General features: G+C 37.7%; 1 protein-coding gene and 1 non-coding gene across 20 annotated transcripts in view; both read right to left on the bottom strand.

Annotated features, from left to right (window-relative positions):
- SETD5 (SET domain containing 5) overlaps positions 1-17,918 on the bottom strand; it is a 79,951-nt gene that overhangs the window by 49,257 nt on the left and 12,776 nt on the right. For 17 of the 19 annotated variants that reach the window (XR_012915316.1, XM_075998513.1, XM_075998521.1 and 14 more), the window contains exon 2: positions 654-712. The gene's annotated coding sequence lies outside the window, so the exon portion shown is untranslated. Of the gene's footprint in view, positions 1-653; positions 6,415-17,918 lie in introns of those variants that run through there. The other 2 variants (XM_075998515.1, XM_075998514.1) reach the window with 2 other exon arrangements.
- Positions 4,339-4,479, bottom strand: LOC142865514 (U4 spliceosomal RNA). Its single transcript, XR_012915713.1, has one exon. It is a non-coding gene; the product is annotated as a U4 spliceosomal RNA (small nuclear RNA).

Raw genomic sequence — 17,918 nt, 5'->3', positions numbered from 1 at the left:
TTCTAATTTTATATGACTCTTCCACTCGTCTGAAAGCAATCATAATAGGTTAGCTTTGCCACCTCATTCAAATTCTGCCTTCCTAATAATGATGCTTAATTCAAATTCTGATAATAAATCTATACTTCTCATAGAATCCTGAGAATAGCTCCTTCCCTAAATAACTCGGTGTAAAATGTTACACACAGCTATAAAAATGTTAACTGAAGAACCTTTAACAGATCATCCATATTCAACATGTTATTATAATATTCTAGTTTCATAAACCAAGACAACAGACTCCTAGGGTAACTCTAGGGTAGTTTAACAAGCTTGATAGTTATACAAGTTATTTTAACTCATCACAGTTAGGAGAGTGTCCTGGAGAGCGTGGTGAGAATTAACCGTCTCTAGGTGGAACAATTTCAAGATACATTTTACTTGTTAATTTGTCTGTTTTCTCCTACCAGAATACAAACTATAAAGATAGGGAATTTTGTCTGTTCTATTCTCTGCTGTATTTCCAATGGCCAGAACCATGTCTCACATAGAAAAGGTTCAAGAAATACTTGCTTGAGTAAATTATGATCACCACTACCACAATATGATTTCTGTATTCATTAAAATGCAAAAAATAAAAAAGAAAATTAAAAGGATTTATTTGGGTCAGTCACCTTTATATAGACCTCTGAATATGAAGTTCCCCCAAATTATCTGCCAGTTCTCTGAAGACCTAGAAAAAGTTGAGATACAAATTAGTATAGAAGATATAACATTGATGAACACACAGAACGGAATGCTACAGATGTATTAATGGTAATTATGTTTCATTTCTGTATAGTCCCTTTTTTACCATCCTATCTTCCATCCAGTACTAAACTTTTGTCCTTTGATCTTTATATCCTATTTTCATGTAAAGCCAGAAAGTAAATAAAGGGTAAGGAAGGAAATTATCTTTATTTGACTTAAGAAGTAGCAATTACTTATGTTATTGGCTAATTTTCCCTCTCTTGTGAGGTGCTTCTCTTTTCCACTGAACCCTTCCCAAATTCAGAGGCATTTCTTTAAACAAATGTCAAATTTACTCTCCAGTCAGACAAGGGCCTACCATCATCTACATTACTCCTTTCTTCCCAATCATTCCATGCTATCTGTCCTCTTGTCTTACTATAGAAAAAGAATGATAAAAGAGAGCCAGTTCTACTTGTGGTCAACTTCTTAATAGAAACATGTTTAAAAAAAAAAAAAAAAAAAGAGGTTTTTTTTTTTGGAGGAAGACAAAGTCTCACTCTGTTGCCCTGGGTAGAGTGCAATGATGCCATCATAGCTCAGCCTCAAACTCCTAGGCTCATACGATCCTCCTGTCTCAGCCTCCTGAGTAGTTGAGGCAACAGGTACACTACTATACTCTATTTTTAGTAGGGACAGGGTCTCACTCTTGCTTAGGCTGGTCTCAAATTCCTGAGCTGAAGCAATCCTCCCACTTCAGTCTCCCAGAGTGCTAAGGATTATAGGTGTGAGCCACTGCACCAGGCCAAAAAGATTTAAAATTAATTTTCTATCCTCCAAAAAGTAAATAGAATAGGTGCCCCAGGACTTTTGGGAAAAAATAATCAGTTCTCTTTAAGTTTTCAGTGTTTTCTCCAAAAAAGCCAAATTTAACATTAGTCAGAATGAGTTATTAACACATAAAAAGTTAATATATCATAAACATGAGAAGAGTCATTTATGGGATTCCAGTTACCAAGCATTAGAGGACCACATACTTTATTTATGTTGATGCTTTATGATTCCCAATTTTTAAAAACTGCAAAATAAACTATTCTTAAGAAACATTTGGAAGAGTATACACAAAATTATTGTAAGAACAAAAGGTATGAAAGTAACAGTAAAAGGAATGAAGGAATAAAGTAAATCAAGAAGCAACAACAGCAAAAAGAACGAACAAGAGGAAAAGGAGAAATAAGTATGTGAGTACACAGTAGGGAAAAATGAATGCATTAGAATTTCAATTACTTATTATTAACTATTTCCAGAACAATCCATCAGACTCTAGGAACACTAGTAAATTCTTCAATTTGTAAACAGAATCAGCCTGTCTTAGGGTACCAAGCACTCTTTTGAGGAGTTGCTATTTACATACCGCTTCCACGGAAGAGGATGTTATATAGAACATACCAAAAATGTTTTTTATTTATCCTATCTTTTTAATTCAGTTCAGAAATGGTCAATTGTCTCTGTATTATGATCCTGACAGTCTCTTCTCTACATGACTTGCTGAAAGCACAAGACCTGTAAGATCTGTCTGGTCACTCTCAGAGAAGACAAAGTGCTTTAAGAATAATTCCAACAGAGATTTCAGAAGAAGAAATTGCATCAGACAGGTGAGCCGGAAGCAGCTGGGAGACAAGAGTCCAATAAATAGCCAATCCAATGAAAGAAATTCAGAACAAGTCTGCTTCAGTAATCCTGTGAAGAGGACTGGCAGGAAGAGGAGTGCCGCTTCAGAAAGAGAACAGGCCTCATATGCTTCAGACAGTCTTTGTGCTGAGGCTGTGGACCTTGGCCATTCTCCCAGAAATGATGCAATCCTGATGAACAAGATCTGCTGCCAGAGAAACAATTGTTAACAGCCTATGCAGACAGCAGCTCAGTCAAGGAGCAATCTCTGATTAACTCTCTCCATAAATCATCAGAACTCCAAATCTCTCTTCCTCAATTTCAGAATCTGACAAAATACAAGTAAACAGTATATATTTAGTTACATAAGAACAAGCCATTTTCTCAAAATGTCCTTTTCCTTTTAATTGCTTTGGCTTTACAATATCTATCACCATCATTAAATTTTAAATAAAAGAGCATTTTTACTTTTATAAACATATTTCTCCAAGCATACTAACAGTACGTTATTTACTTATTTTCCTTACTCATAAAAAAACCTTTTGAGACTCTGAAATCTATCACTCAATTAGGAGATTTCAAAGTAAAAGACAAATACGTACACTTACAAATTCAGGGCCAGAAAGGTATATTTTATATATGTTTGAAATTAGGCCAGGCGCCATGGCTCATGTCTGTAATTCTAGCACTTTGGGAGGCCCAGGTGGTAGGATCGCTTGAGGCCAGGAGTTCCAGACCAGCCTAGGCAACAAAACCTGACCCATCTCTATAAAAAATAGAACACTTAGCCAGGAGTGGTGCTGCTAGACTATAGTCCCAGCTATTTAGGAGGCTGAGGCAAGAGGATCCCTTGAGCCCAGAGTTTGAGGTTGCAGTGAGCTATGATGATGCCGTAGCACTCTAGCTGGAGTGACTGAGTGAAACTCTAGGATTCACTAAAAAAACAAAAGCATCTGAGATATATTCTGAAATAAGTATCTTTAGCCTCATCTACTATTCTTAAATTTATTCTACTAAATAATAAAAATTAACAGACATACAGAATATGAAGCACTAAAAACATCTTTACCAGGCCAATAAATGAATAAATTTAACCCAGCTAAGAAAAAAAATTTCAGGGGGAAAAAAAAAAAAATCTCAACAAGGGTTAAAAAAGGCAGTAATTTTAAGATTCAATTTCTGAACCTGATTACTCAAAATGTTGTTATACATATAAATTGAATTTATTCTTAAATACTTCTACTTCTTTGGTTTCTCTTTTAAATTACTTTACAAAATAATAAAAGGGGAAGTAATATTGGAAGGTTTTTAAATTTTGGTATGATGATTTTTACCCTCCATTTTTAAATCACAGAACACTCCAAAATGCAATAAACACGTGACTGCATTTTATCTACATGACCAACTTGTTTTGAGAACTCATGTGGCAGCAGCATTACATGCTTATCTTCCATCTCCAACCCAAATGCAAATATCTCAAGTAAAAACACTGCAGATGTACAAGACATATAGCTTTTTACCTCAGAAGAAATGTATGTTAAGAAAAGGTACTACATTAGGAATCAGAAAACTTGAGTTCTAGCCTACGATTTAATTATTAATAGTTTGATGGACCTCAGAAAAAATCACTTTACATAGATGACCCTAAATTCCTCCAAGTAAAATCTTCATTGCATTTCCTCCTGCTCCAAATTTCTAAGAATCCTGGCACTGTTGCCAACTGGCTTAGGCAATTTTACGTAATGCCTCAAAGTCTCAGTTTTCTCATCTTTATAATAAAAATATTATTAAAAATGACACCTGCCCTGCTGACTCACAGGTGTACATGGACTAGTATGCACAGCAAATAAGAGTTTAAATGGCTCTCTGGGAGCCGCTGCTAATAACCTGAATGTGGCTAAAACTTCTTTTCACTCTTCTCCAACAGCATGTGTTTTTTTTTTTTTTTTTTTTATCCAGTCCCCGTGGGGACCGTCAAAAATTGCCAATGCCGACTATATTGCAAGTCGTCATGGCGGGGTATTGGGAAAAGTTTTCAATTAGCAATAATCGCGCCTCGGATAAACCTCATTGGCTACGATACTGCCACTGCGCAAAGCTTGAACAGCATGTGTTTTAATCTTGCTACAGCAGATAATGTAGAAAGAAGAATCATGGGGAGGGGAACATAAAAAAAAATGTGAGAGACAAGTGACAGCCATTAGGAGAAACAAGTAGGAGTTATTGGAAAATCAAGAGATGAACTCTAAGGAAAGAATACTGAGAAATACGGTGAAAAGTTCATGTAATTGGGACAATATAAGTTAGCCTTACAATCGAAAGCAAGTAAATGCAGGCAAAGGACTTAGGAGTTCAGAACTGAAGAGAAAGTATAAAGGAAAGACTAATTAGAGTAAATGTTGAGAGACTAAAGAACCATCAGGATTTAAGTAACTTAAAACCAAGATAAAATTTCCCTTTTCTCTCATATCTTCTCCTACACCAATTTATCCTGAGTTCCTTTGCCTAAATTTAATACTACTAGGGGTTACTGGCTTGGCACAATAAATCAATTTCTATAAAAGAGTTCTAAGTTTACTAGCACAGGAGGTAATAAGAAGCCAACTTCAAAAAATCTTACTTTGGTTCATAGTAAGAATTTCTTTCTTCATGAAAAATTTCATTGATAGTGAATACCACAGAGACCAAGTCATACTTGTTAACGGTGTTACTCGGAGCGGGAGAGGAGAGACATACATATCATAAATAAGAGAACTAAATACTATGATCTTAAATTATTTAAAGCTGACAGTGAAGAAAAACAAGTATTTCATTTATAACCCATTTAGCAGTGATAAACGGACATTTACTACTAAACTAAATAATGACACACAGATTCTTTGTATCCTTAACAAGAATCAGGAAGATTTCAGGCTTCCAATAAAGATGATATCCACCAAGAATTTAGGTGGACTGAGCTGATCCTTTCTGGAGGTTCCATCCTACTGTGTTCTGAGGCCCAGAGCTCGCTTTAGAGACGTCTCACCATACCGGGGAGGAAAAGAACCTCTCAGAGCTCTACACTTGCCTCCCTGTGAATTCAGACCTTTTTCATTTTCAACCTTGAAACAGGAAGCACTTTTACTTATTCTAGATGAAGTGGGTTGTGTACATTTATGAGGCATTAATACCTGCATTTATATTTTTATCATTTGGGGCAAAATTTCTCCTATTAAAAAAAGTAGTTTTAGGGTTTAGAGTCTAATAATTCATTATTTTATAGAAGAAGAAACAGCTACAAAAAGATTAACTTGTAAGAAGTCACACACATAGTAGTACAGTTCAGATGAAAGAAAATCAAAATTTTAATGTATATGCTCTATTTATTAAAGCAATTACTATTTACTTTAGATAGCAACAATCTGAATTAAAACTTTTTATTAGGTGCTTTGGACAAGTCCAGATGAAAATTCCTGGCTCTCTTGGTATTAATACTATGTAGATTTGCCACTTTTTCTTTATTCATCATTCATTCATTCATTCATTCAACAAACATGAAGTAACTACTACTGTTTAGATTTGCCTATGTGCCAAGTATTTTATTTTCATAACCATGAAGGGGAAAAAAAATAAAATCTTAAGCTGAGCCTCCACAATTAATGTGTCAAATTCTGAAAGGAAAATAACACCCTCTCCCCAAAGAAAGAAAACCCTCATCCAGCCCAGAATTTACCAGTGAAAGAGTCTCTTATAGAAAAAGGTTCTTTTATAAATCCCTTACATTGTTTAGACAACGCTTATTATTGAATGGTTTCAGAAAGAGCGAGACCCCGTCTCTACTATAAATAGAAAGAAATTAATTGGCCAACTAATATATATAGAAAAAATTAGCCGGGCATGGTGGCGCATGCCTGTGGTCCCAGCTACTTGGGAGGCTGAGGCAGAAGGATCGCTTGAGCCCAGGAGTTTGAGGTTGCTGTGAGCGAGGCTGACGCCATGGCACTCACTCTAGCCTGGGCAACAGAGTGAGACTCTGTCTCAAAAAAAAAAAAAAAAAAGAACCTGATGATACATGTTCTGTGATCGCATGCATGTGAACTATGTGGCTACATATACAGCAATAAAGGCATTTAATGCTTAATTCTGATAAGCAGCAGAGTCCCCTCTCCCACCAATGGTTGTACCAACACTTATATTTAACTTACAAAAATAACAAATGCTTGTAAAAATACGCAATCACTACCAAAACATAAAAACTAGAAGTAAAATTCTCATGTAACTTTCACCCCTGCCAAAGATACCTCAAAGATAAAAGTGATAACCCTTTTTATCTTTTCTATGTAACCTCCTTTTAAAAAGCTTAGCAGTAAGTTTTTGATATCTTCCTATGACTATGCACAAATCTACTTCTTTCTCTTAAATGATGTTGCAGTATTGTATCTGGATCTTCTATAATTTAAATCAATCTTCCGCAGGTGGCTGTTCAGATTATTTCTCATTTTCAATAATATGTGCAATGCTATACTTACACCTTCCTTTATACATCCGTACAAACATTTCCTTAGGACAAATTTCTAGAAGTAGAACTGCTAGAATAGCAAGAGAATATGTGATAACAAGCCACACTCTAGAAAGTTAAAACCATTTTACATTCCCACAAACATTTGAGGCCTTGATTAATATGGTGGGAAGGCTAAATTTCCTCATGAGGTTTAATTTCAATTCTACTGTCCTCATATAGTCTTTTCTGTAGAAGATTCTCTACATTCTAAAAGAAAATCCTAAAATGAAAGTTTACTGCAAATTTGCAACAATTATGTGATTCACTTTTAAGAATACTACTGATTAAATGTGCTCTTGTCCTTTAACCTTATATACTATATACCTGAAATCATATGGTGTGCAGTATTGGTGAATGGATCGCTAAAAGATGATCTGTGAAACATTTCAAAGAATAGCTGTACCTCCCAGCTTTTAGTAGGGTGCTAATGCCAGCACAAAAAAGAGGAGATCCCCCCACTTCCATTTGGCCAGAGCATGAATTAGACCATGTGGATGTCAGGTATCATGATGAAGTATGCCAAATGAATTTGTACCTACACTGCAAATCAAGTCAATATCTATTGTTTAATAGATCTCAGTTGCTTTTTCACTAAGTTTGAGTTAGGATCCTTAAAATGAAGCCTAGATGAAGCAATATTTCAGATCCAAAGTATTTTCTTATAGTTGTACCTTGAGATAACATTTTATTCTTTTAATAGAAAGCACCAAGCTCTAAATTTCTTCTTCCAGTAATGAAAAAACAAATTATACTAGCCATCTGTAATCTAGCTGGCATATGTAGAGTTCTGACTGAAAATGCAAGTAAAACCACATCTGAGCTCTTCCTTTTCAAACAGATTATCAAAACTCTGTTCTAGCAGTTCTGTCTCAGAGGCATAAAATACTTAGGCCGGGCACCCCTGTAATCCTAGCACTCTGGGAGGCCGAGTCGGGCGGATTGCTCGAGGTCAGGAGTTCGAAACCGGCCTGAGCAAGAGTGAGACCCTGTCTCTACTATAAATAGAAATAAATTAATTGGCCAACTAATATATATAGAAAAAAATTAGCCGGGCATGGTGGTGCATGCCTGTAATCCCAGCTACTCCGGAGGCTGAGGCAGGAGGATTGGCTGAGCCCAGGAGTTTGAGGTTGCTGTGAGCCAGGCTGATGCCACGGCACTCACTCTAGCCTGGGCAACAAAGTGAGACTGTCTCAAAAAAAAAAAAAAGACAATTTTTAATCACCTTTGGAAAAAGGAACCTAGACACTGCAAGAGGTTTATCTATGCTGATTTACTAAAAGATAGGAGAGAAGATATTGACTTGATTTGCAGTGTAGGTACAAATTCATTTGGCATACTTCATCATGATACCTGATACCCACATGTTCATGCTCTGGCCAAATGGAAGTGAGGGGGATCTCCTCTTTTTGTTGTGCTGGCATTAGGACCCTACTAAAAACTGGGATGTACAGCTATTCTTTGAAATGTTTCACAGATCATCTTTTAGCAATCCATTCACCAACACTACACACCGTATGATTTCAAGTTACATTATAGCAACAAATTGGTCTCACAACCCCTGAGGTCTCAACCCTCCAATCTGCTCCACACTCTTCCATGATGTTAACTGTTCTAGAACATAACTTTGATCATTATCATTCCACTGTTAGGAATCTACAATAGCTCCCTTAATTCTTACCATGTTACTTCAAACTCCTTTGCCTGAAAGGAACAAAACTTTCTCTGTTAATTAGCTATTCAATTAACCCATTTCTTCTTCAAAATTTTGTTCACATTATTTATCCTATCTGATATGGCCAATCTTATTTTATTTATAACCTCTTCCCCTGGATTATTTTGCAGCAAATCCCAAAAATATCAGCTCTGTATATCATATTTGTTGAGGATAGTTGTCCCTTACTTATCATTACAATGGATGATAAGATGTGTAAGAGGGGCATGCTTATCATGATGAGAGGTGATAGGGAATCAGACTTTCATCCTTTTGCAGAAGTTCAGACCAATAAAAACTTATGCATTTAGGCCACGTGGCATGGCTCATGCCTTTAATCCCAGCACTTTGGGAGAACCAAGTAGGAGGATCACTTCAGGTCAGGAGTTCAAGACTAACTTAAATAAGAATAAGACCCCACCTCTACAAAAAAAAAAAAAAATAGACAAATTAGCTGTGTGTGGTGGTGCACACCTGTAGTCCCAGCTACTTGGGAGGCTGAGGCAGAAGGACTGCATGAGCTATAAGCAATGATAATGTCACTGCACTCCAGCCCGGCAGACAAGAGTGAGTCTCAAAACAAAACAAAAAGCATATGTATTTCATCAATTGCTAGATTTGCTGAGCGAGGCTTAGCTTTTACAATTATACACTTATTTTATTAAAAATGTCTTAATCACCAAAACATCTTAAGAAAAAAATCATTATAAACAACCATTTTATGAGTTTTCTGATAACAAAATTTCTTGCATTCTTAAGAATGCAAATTTCTCCTTATAGAAGAAATGACAGTATATATATCACCCACAGCTGTGACACAACATTCTTATATGCTATATGCCAATATATAAAAAATGGATAAATACCCTAAAGCAGGCAGATAAAGTAAGTGTGATATTCCATAAATGTGTGTTAAGGACTGATTACATTACACAAGTGATGGCTCACATGTGAGGAAGGTGACCAGCTGTTCTTATTTTTAGTGAGCTTTCATCGTAGTACTAGAAGAGCCTTAAGAGTTGTGACAGACTTATGGCAAAAAAGGCTCACCTACTTTGAAGCCCACTTTCCAGTGGAAAAATAACTCAGTAATGACAGTGAGTGTCATATAACTATTTAGATGTATATGGATGATTCCTATCTGAATGACAAAGCATACATATCTTAAAATCCAGTTATTGGTAACTTAGGCCCAAATCATTGTCAATGCAAATATATACCACTACACAGTACTACTCAAGCACTCATCATCAACTATATTGGTAACAATGACACTAAACTTAGAATAATTTGTAAATTAAAAGGTAACAGCATTTGATTCAAGAAGGCTAAAAAAAGAAAGAGAGAGAGAGAGAGAGAGAGAGAGAGAAAGAAAGAAAGAAAGAAAGAAAGAAAGAAAGAAAGAAAGAAAGAAAGAAAGAAAAAGAAAGAAAGAAAGAAAGATAGATAGATAGATAGATAGATAGATAGATAGATAGATAGATAGATAGATAGATAGATAGATAGATAGATTGATTAACAGCAGGCCAGACACCCCGGCTCATGCCTGTAATCCTTGCACTTAGGGAGGCTGAGGTGGGAGAACTGCTTGGGAACTGGAGATCAGCCCGGACAACACAGAGATTCTAAATAAATAAGTAAACAAACAAATATATAAATTAGCCAGGCATGGTGCCCGCCTGTAGTCCCAGCTATCCAGAGGCTGAGGCAGGAGGATTGCTTGAGCCCAGGAGCCAGCTGGAGACTGCAGTGAACTGTGATGATGCCACCACACTCCCAGCCTGGGTGAAAGGGCGAGATACTGTCTCAAAAAGCAAAACAGAGCAAAACAAAATCCTAAACAAATAACAAAAACCTAGGCTATATTTACTCATATAGCATGCTACAAGCAACATGAAATCTTTGGAATGGTGAGCACGTTTATTTTCCTTGAAACCTGTGAGACCGAGCATCTTTGGACCTGCCACCTAGCAGGGCTCCTTACGAGACCCAGGATCTTCAACAGCTGCCATCATACAGAACATGAAAAATACCTAAATTATTTATGGATTACAAAAGTTTTCTGTGGAGATCTTAATATGAAAAATGATTTTAAAGCCTTAACACAGATGTTCGTCTTTGATTCAGTTTCAGGAGACATTTCATTTGTATTTGGGCCAAAATGCTCATGTCATTAAAAATACTAATAAAAATTTAGCCCCAGGACATTGATAAAATAGTATTTTTCAGTTAATGATACAACTAACATATTAAGGTGCTAGAAATTCCTATATAAAATATAATCACAACCATACATCATGCTTAGTTTTCCCGGTTATTTTACTGTCTCATTTAATCATCTTTGTTGGTCTTCCTGTCATATCAGAGTTTGACCTCAGGCAAAGCCCAGAATTCTAGCACTGAATAGAGGAGAGTAAAACATGAAGTATCTTAGGTTTCCATTTATCTATTTTCCTTTTCATTAAAATATCTATTTATATACTTTTTTCTAAGTAAAATATTTTCAAATGCTGAACATTGTTTTTGAATACTTTATTTGCTTCACCAATACTCATTCACAAATATAAAAACTCAATTTAAAAAAAATTCTACACCTCTAACAAATCTCTGTATATGTATACCACATATATATATGTGTGTGTGTGTACACACTTAAAAGTAGTGGTTCCCAATCTTTTGGGGGAAAATTATTGTTTTTTGAAAGCACAAAAATTTTTAACTATTAGGAAAATACTAAAAACTATACTATGAAGAACTAATAATACTTTGCACAGGATCCTTTTTTTTTAGTTTTATTTTTTAGACAAGGTCTTGCTCTGTTCCTTGGGCTAGAGTGCAGTGGCCTCATCATAGCTCACTGCAACCTCTAATTCCTGGGCTCAAGCGATCCTCCTGTCTCAGCCTTCCAAGTAGCTGGGACTACAGGCACATGCCAGTACACCCAGCTAAATTTTACATTTTTGTAGAGATAGGGTCTCACTATATTGCCCAGGCTAGTGTGGAACTCCTGCTCAAGCAATCCTCCCACCTCAGTCTCCTAAAGTGCTAGGATTACAGGAGGTTAGGGAGCCACCATGCCCCAGCCCCTTTCATTTTATGTTCTTAAAGACCATTATCTATTTAAGCCAAGACAGGACTAAAAAGTTCATACCCTGGTAAATACACAAAATTATACTACAGGTGACCAAAAGAGAGACAAAAAGACATCCCTACCTTGGAAGGTACTCCCCTTTGACCCACTGGACCAAGCAGCAAAACAAAAAGAAGCCCCCTTGTAAAAGCACCGACACTCACGCTCATCCCTGAATTCTAAGACAAATGAGCAAAAACATGACCAATGGCTTTTCAATGAATTGGGATTTCTTAAGCCTCCACCAAGAGTTGATACTACTTTTTACATTTTAAATTCCAACACTTCCCACGTCTGTGTATGTAAGCAAACAGGAAACTCATTTACTCTAGTACCAGTGTTCAAAACTTGATCCCAGGTCTAACTAGCCTATGATTGTTTCTCTAGGAGATTTTAAACTTAACAATTCTTAGCTATTATTTGAGCACACATGCTCACACATACCAATCCTGGTTTGGAGAACTACTTGGAGACAAAATTTGCCTTAATCTCCTTTTAGAGGATCTAAAATGAATATTTATTTGCCTATCATCCTATTATAATACAAAAACTCTAATTTACAAACCGAAAAAGTTTTACAGACAAATGTTCCAGAGCTGCTTGCCATCATTCCTTACTTTATTAGATGTGTTACCAATGCTTTCCTTTTTTAAAAAGCATTTTCTTTTGAAAAAACATAGCTTATCAAATACGGTTCAGTGTGCATCCATGCCACGTTGATACAAATAAAACTGGGCTTCAGTCTCTAAGTAGTAAAATTATTTGGATTTTCAAAATTAAAGCTGGAATTCACAGATCATTTCTCCATGATAAAACAATTACTTTCAAAGGTGGGCTTCACAGCAGTTTGTTGCTTAGCCCAACAGGTCAAAGGGAGGCACTTCTTCAGAATGAAGAAGGATAACCGAGTCTAGTATATGTTGCTCCCCTAGAAACCAAATCTCACGATATTCGGAGTTCTTAAACTTTCTGGAAGGTAATCACTAATTTCTATGAGAATCTGATAAAGACTATGAACCCTTTCCGCAGAAAAATCCAGAGACAAAATCCAGGGATTCACAGGCCTCTGGCTCTATAGACTTTCCTGAACTGTAGCCAGGATGGGATACAGGAGGCCCCAAAGTGACTGAATGGTAAGGTAGGGAGGGGTGTTTGTAAAAGGCCTATTAACTTTTTAAAAATATATACCAAGGAATCCAGAATTTACAATTACTCTAGTAAGCAAGGAGTGGGGGAGGGGGTACAAAACTACAGATTAGCAGCAATAAAGTCAGGAGGAAAGGGAAGGGCAGATTTTATCAGTGGAGGTGGCAGGCTCTATTTAAATAAGGTAGGTGATATAGTATAATGAAAAGATCTTGGAATCATATGGATGTGGCTCACCCCATTACCAGCTGTGTGACCACTCTGATTCAGTTTGTTCATTTGTAAACCACCTCAGAGCATTCTTTTTAAAGTTAAGTGAGATAAAGCCGTGCCTGTAATGCCAGCAACTCTGGGAGGCCAAAGTGGGAGGACTGCATGAGGTTAGAGTTTTAGACTAGCCTGAGCAAGAGTGAGACCCGATTTCTACTAAAAACAGAAAAATTTGCTGGGCGTGGTGGCACATGCCTGTAGTCCCAGCTACTAGGGAGGCTGAGGCAGGAGGGTCGCTTGAGCCCAGGAGTTTGAGGTTGTTGTGAGCTAGGCTGACACCATAGGACTCTAGCCCAGGCGACAGAGTCTCACTCTGTCGAAAAGAAAAGAAAAGAAAAGAAAAGAAAAGAAAAGAAAAGAAAAGAAAAGAAAAGAAAAGAAAAGACAAGACAAGACAAGACAAGACAAGACAAGACAGAAGAGGGGAGGGGAGGGGAGGGGAGGGGAGGGGAGGGGAGGGGAGGGGAGGGGAGGGGAGGGGAGGGGAGGGGAGGGGAGGGGAGGGGAGGGGAGGGGAGGGGAGGGGAGGGGAGGGGAGGGGAGGGGAGGGGAGGGGAGGGGAGGGGAGGGGAGGAGAGGAGAGGAGAGGAGAGGAGAGGAGAGGAGAGGAGAGGAGAGGAGAGGAGAGGAGAGGAGAGGAGAGGAGAGGAGAGGAGAGGAGAGGAGAGGAGAGGAGAGGAGAGGAGAGGAGGAGAGGAGAGGAGAGGAGAGGAGAGGAAAAATTAGGTGAGATAATTTTCATAAAATAACCTAGCAAGATACTGGGCACGCTGCAGGCGTCCCATTTTGGCACGTAGGATTACAATATCAGGGAAAACAGAACAGAGGTAATGAGGAAGGCAAATAGGAACTGGTTTCCTGCTTCCGAGGCCACTGCAACAACTGGACAAGAGAAACCTGTGGTTAGAATCTTGTAGTAGCTTGTCACTAAGGTTTGGTAATAGCCACACAATTATCTACACCCTCACTCAAATATTGTTTATTTCTTTAGATAAATCTTCACCATTTGGCATTAATCTGATATGTATAAAATACCTTTTCAGAAATTCAACCATCTCATAAAATGAGATCTGCACACTGAACATACTATTAATTAACCCATTTGCTTCCTCAGTGTTCCAGTCAGGAATGCTTTCTGGAATCTGTGTAGACTTTTCTTCTTCTTTTGTAGAGACAGGGTCTCACTCTGTCACCAAGGATGGAGTGTACAGAGGCACAATCATAGCTCAATGCAGCCCCAAACTCCTGGGCTCAAGCAATCCCCCTGCTTCAGCCTTCTAAGTAGGTGGGACTATAGGTGTGTGCCCCCTATGCCTGGCTTGTTTTTTTTGTTTGTTTTTTTATTTTCCTTTTCCAAGAGATTGGGTCTCTCAGTGTTGCCCAGACTGGTCTTGTACTCCTAGCCTGGCCTCAAGCAATCCCCTCCCACCCCAGCCTATGGAGTAGCTGGGATTAGAGTCTTGAGTCACTATGCCCAGCTGGTATAGACTTCTTCTTCTTCTTCTTTTTTTTTTTTTTTTGAGACAGAGTCTCACTCTGTTGCCCAGGCTAGAGTGAGTGCTGTGGCGTCAGCCTAGCTCACAGCAACCTTAAACTCCTGGGCTCAAGCAATCCTGCTGCCTCAGCCTCCCGAGTAGCCGGGACTACAGGCATGTGCCACTAGGCCCAGCTAATTTTTTCTATATATTTTTAGTTGGCCAATTAATTTCTTTCTATTTATAGTAGAGACGGGGTCTCGCTCTTGCTCAGGCTGGTTTTGAACTCCTGACCTCGAGCAATCCGCCTGCCTCGGCCTCCCAGAGTGCTAGGATTACAGGCGTGAGCCTCCGCACCCGGCCAAGACTTCTTTATAATATAAAAATTTCCCTTTTAGTACAAAGTCATTATACATCTATGTAAGCTACCCTGTTTTTCTGTTGATTGGAAACATCATGTGGTAAGAGAAGAAATTGGGCTCAGAAGGTAAGCAGTACCAACAGGGAGAGAGACTGAAGAAGGGCACCTTCTAAGGCAGGGATCTGATTATATTCACCCACCATAGCCAAGTCTATGAATACTTTTATTTTAAAATTTAAACCTTTCTATTATGAAAAATTTCAAATAAGTATGCAAGTGAAACTGTTTAAAAGAATTTCATTTACTTATTATCCAGTTTCTACAATTACCAACTTGATCTTATTTCATCTATTACTTCCTCTGTGTTCAATGTATCATTTCATCCATAAATATATTAGCATTTAATTCTAAAAGATAAAGATTCTTTTAAATAACAAAACATGTGCAATTTAGTTCCTAACTTGTTTTGGGGAGCAATGGGGGTGAGAGGAAGAGGTAAAATACTTTTAATCCACCATTTTATCCTTTCCTAGAACTCCCATTCCCATATCTAAAATACTATCATCTAAACTGAATTCATTTTAGCACTCTTCCTCAATCTCATTCCAATCTCAAAGTATTAAAAAAAAAACAAAAACAAACAAACCTGAATGAATGAGCAATCTGGTGTTATATAACTTCATCTTAAAATTCTAGAATTAAAACAAATCATGTGGCCGGGCACCATGGCTCACGCCTGTAATCCTAGCTCTCTGGGAGGCCGAGGCGGGCGGATTGCTCGAGGTCAGGAGTTCAAAACCAGCCTGAGCAAGATCGAGACCCTGTCTCTACTATAAATAGAAAGAAAATAATTGCCCAACTAATATATATAGAAAAAATTAGCCGGGCATGGTGGCGCATGCCTGTAGGCCCAGCTACTTGGGAGGCTAAGGCAGGAGGATTGCTTGAGCCCAGGAGTTTGAGGTTGCTGTGAGCTAGGCTGACGCCATGGCACTCACTGTAGCCTGGGCAACAAATATAGACTCTGTCTCAAAAACAAACAAACAAACAAAAACAAATCCTGTCACTCAGGTCAACATACACTGTACCCCAAAACCACTTCAAATAATATAATTTCTAACGATGTTTGAAAAGGACACAGATCCTGAAAAGGAGCCTTGTTTCCCTCAGGCTGTCTTCACTATTAAATTTTAAAATATGATTATATTTATTTAGTAAGTATGGTATATATGTAAAACCAGAGCCCTCAAATTTCAGCTAGATACCAAATACTCCTTTATTAATGGTTGGTTCTTTCCATATAACCAATGAAGTCATGAGAATCGGGTGTTATTTACAGCATATGAACATTACTTATTCTCAGTGAGGTTCAGATAGTTTATATAAATGATCAAATATTCATAACAATAATAGCTTCCAAAATAAAAGCTAACATTTACTAGGTGCTTATTTTGTACCAGCCACTTTTTCTTTTTTTTAAGGACAAGGTCTTGGTCTGTTGCCCAGGCCAGAGAGCAGTGGTACGATCATAGCAACTTCAAACTCCTGGGCTCAAGTTATCCTCCTGCCTCAGGCTCCCAAGTAACTGGGAATACAGACATGTACCACAACACTAGGCTAATTTTTAAAAGTTTTGGCCCGGCACAGTGGCTCACGCCTGTAATCCTAGCACTCTGGGAGGCTGAGGCAGGTGGATTGCTCCAGGTCAGTAATTTGAAACCAGCCTGAGCAAAAGAGCGAGACCCCGTCTCTACTATAAATAGAAAGAAATTAATTGGACAACTAAAAATATATAGAAAAAATTAGCTGGGCCTGGTGGTGCATGCCTATAGTCCCAGTTACTCGGGAGGCTGAGGCAGCAGGACTGCTTGAGCCCAGGAGATTGAGGTTGCTGTGAGCTAGGATGATGCCACGGCACTCACTCTAACCTGGGCAACAAAGTAAGACTCTGTCTCAAAAAAAAAAAAAAAGTTTTATTTTCGTAGAGGTGGGATCTTACTATGTTGCCCAGGCTGGTCTAGAACTCCCAGCCTCAAGTGATCCTCTTCTTGCTTTGGTCTCCCAAAGTACTGGGATTACAGGCATGAGCCACTGTGCCATCCAGCCATTGTTTCTATAATCACTTTACATGCATCAGCTCAGGTAATGCCCACAACTTTAGGAGGAAGGTACCATTCCTATTTGTCCAAAGAATTAAACTGAACAAGAAACTCAGCCAAAGCCAGAGCAAGAAAACTGCAGCTAAAATCTGAGCCAAGGTTTATCTAATTCCAGAACTCTTACATTCTTACTCACTATTTTTTCACCCATTTGATATATCCTGATTTAATACTTAAGCCTATATTCACTAGAATGTGACATATTGCTAACTTATGACACTGTATCTTTAAGATATTATAATTAGGAAGGATAAAACAGATTTAATATTTAACAGGTGTAAGATTATTTAGTGTCCCAAGGGTACCCAAAATCACCAGAGACAAATATTACATCATATTTCAAGAAGAGATATTTTTTACTGGAGAAAGGAAGTTTCTTAGCTCAAACTGCTTACATGAAGCCAAGAAATTCCGGTTCCTAAAAAAGAACAGAAAAAGTTCATGTTCCTCTTCTATGGCATAAAAATATTTATCAGTTATTGAAAAAACTAAGAGGAGACAGTTTTAGTAAATGAACTAACTTAAATGCTTCTTGTGTCATAAAAGAAGTATCATGACAAAATTTAACTTTGAATATTCATGATGATTCTGCTGAGTCTTACATATAGGGAAAGGACCAGGTAGAAGAGACTAGAATAGAAGCTTGATTTTTCTGACTATACCCAGCTTTGTAAATTCCACTTAATAACCATGTAAGTGTTTTACATAATTATAAAACAAAAGGTAACCTCACTGTTTATCAAG

Source organism: Microcebus murinus, chromosome 28 (assembly GCF_040939455.1).
Source record: "Microcebus murinus isolate Inina chromosome 28, M.murinus_Inina_mat1.0, whole genome shotgun sequence".
NCBI lineage: Eukaryota > Metazoa > Chordata > Mammalia > Primates > Cheirogaleidae > Microcebus > Microcebus murinus.
Note: the sequence above shows the minus strand (reverse complement) of the source record. Positions and strands in the feature narration are given on the sequence as shown.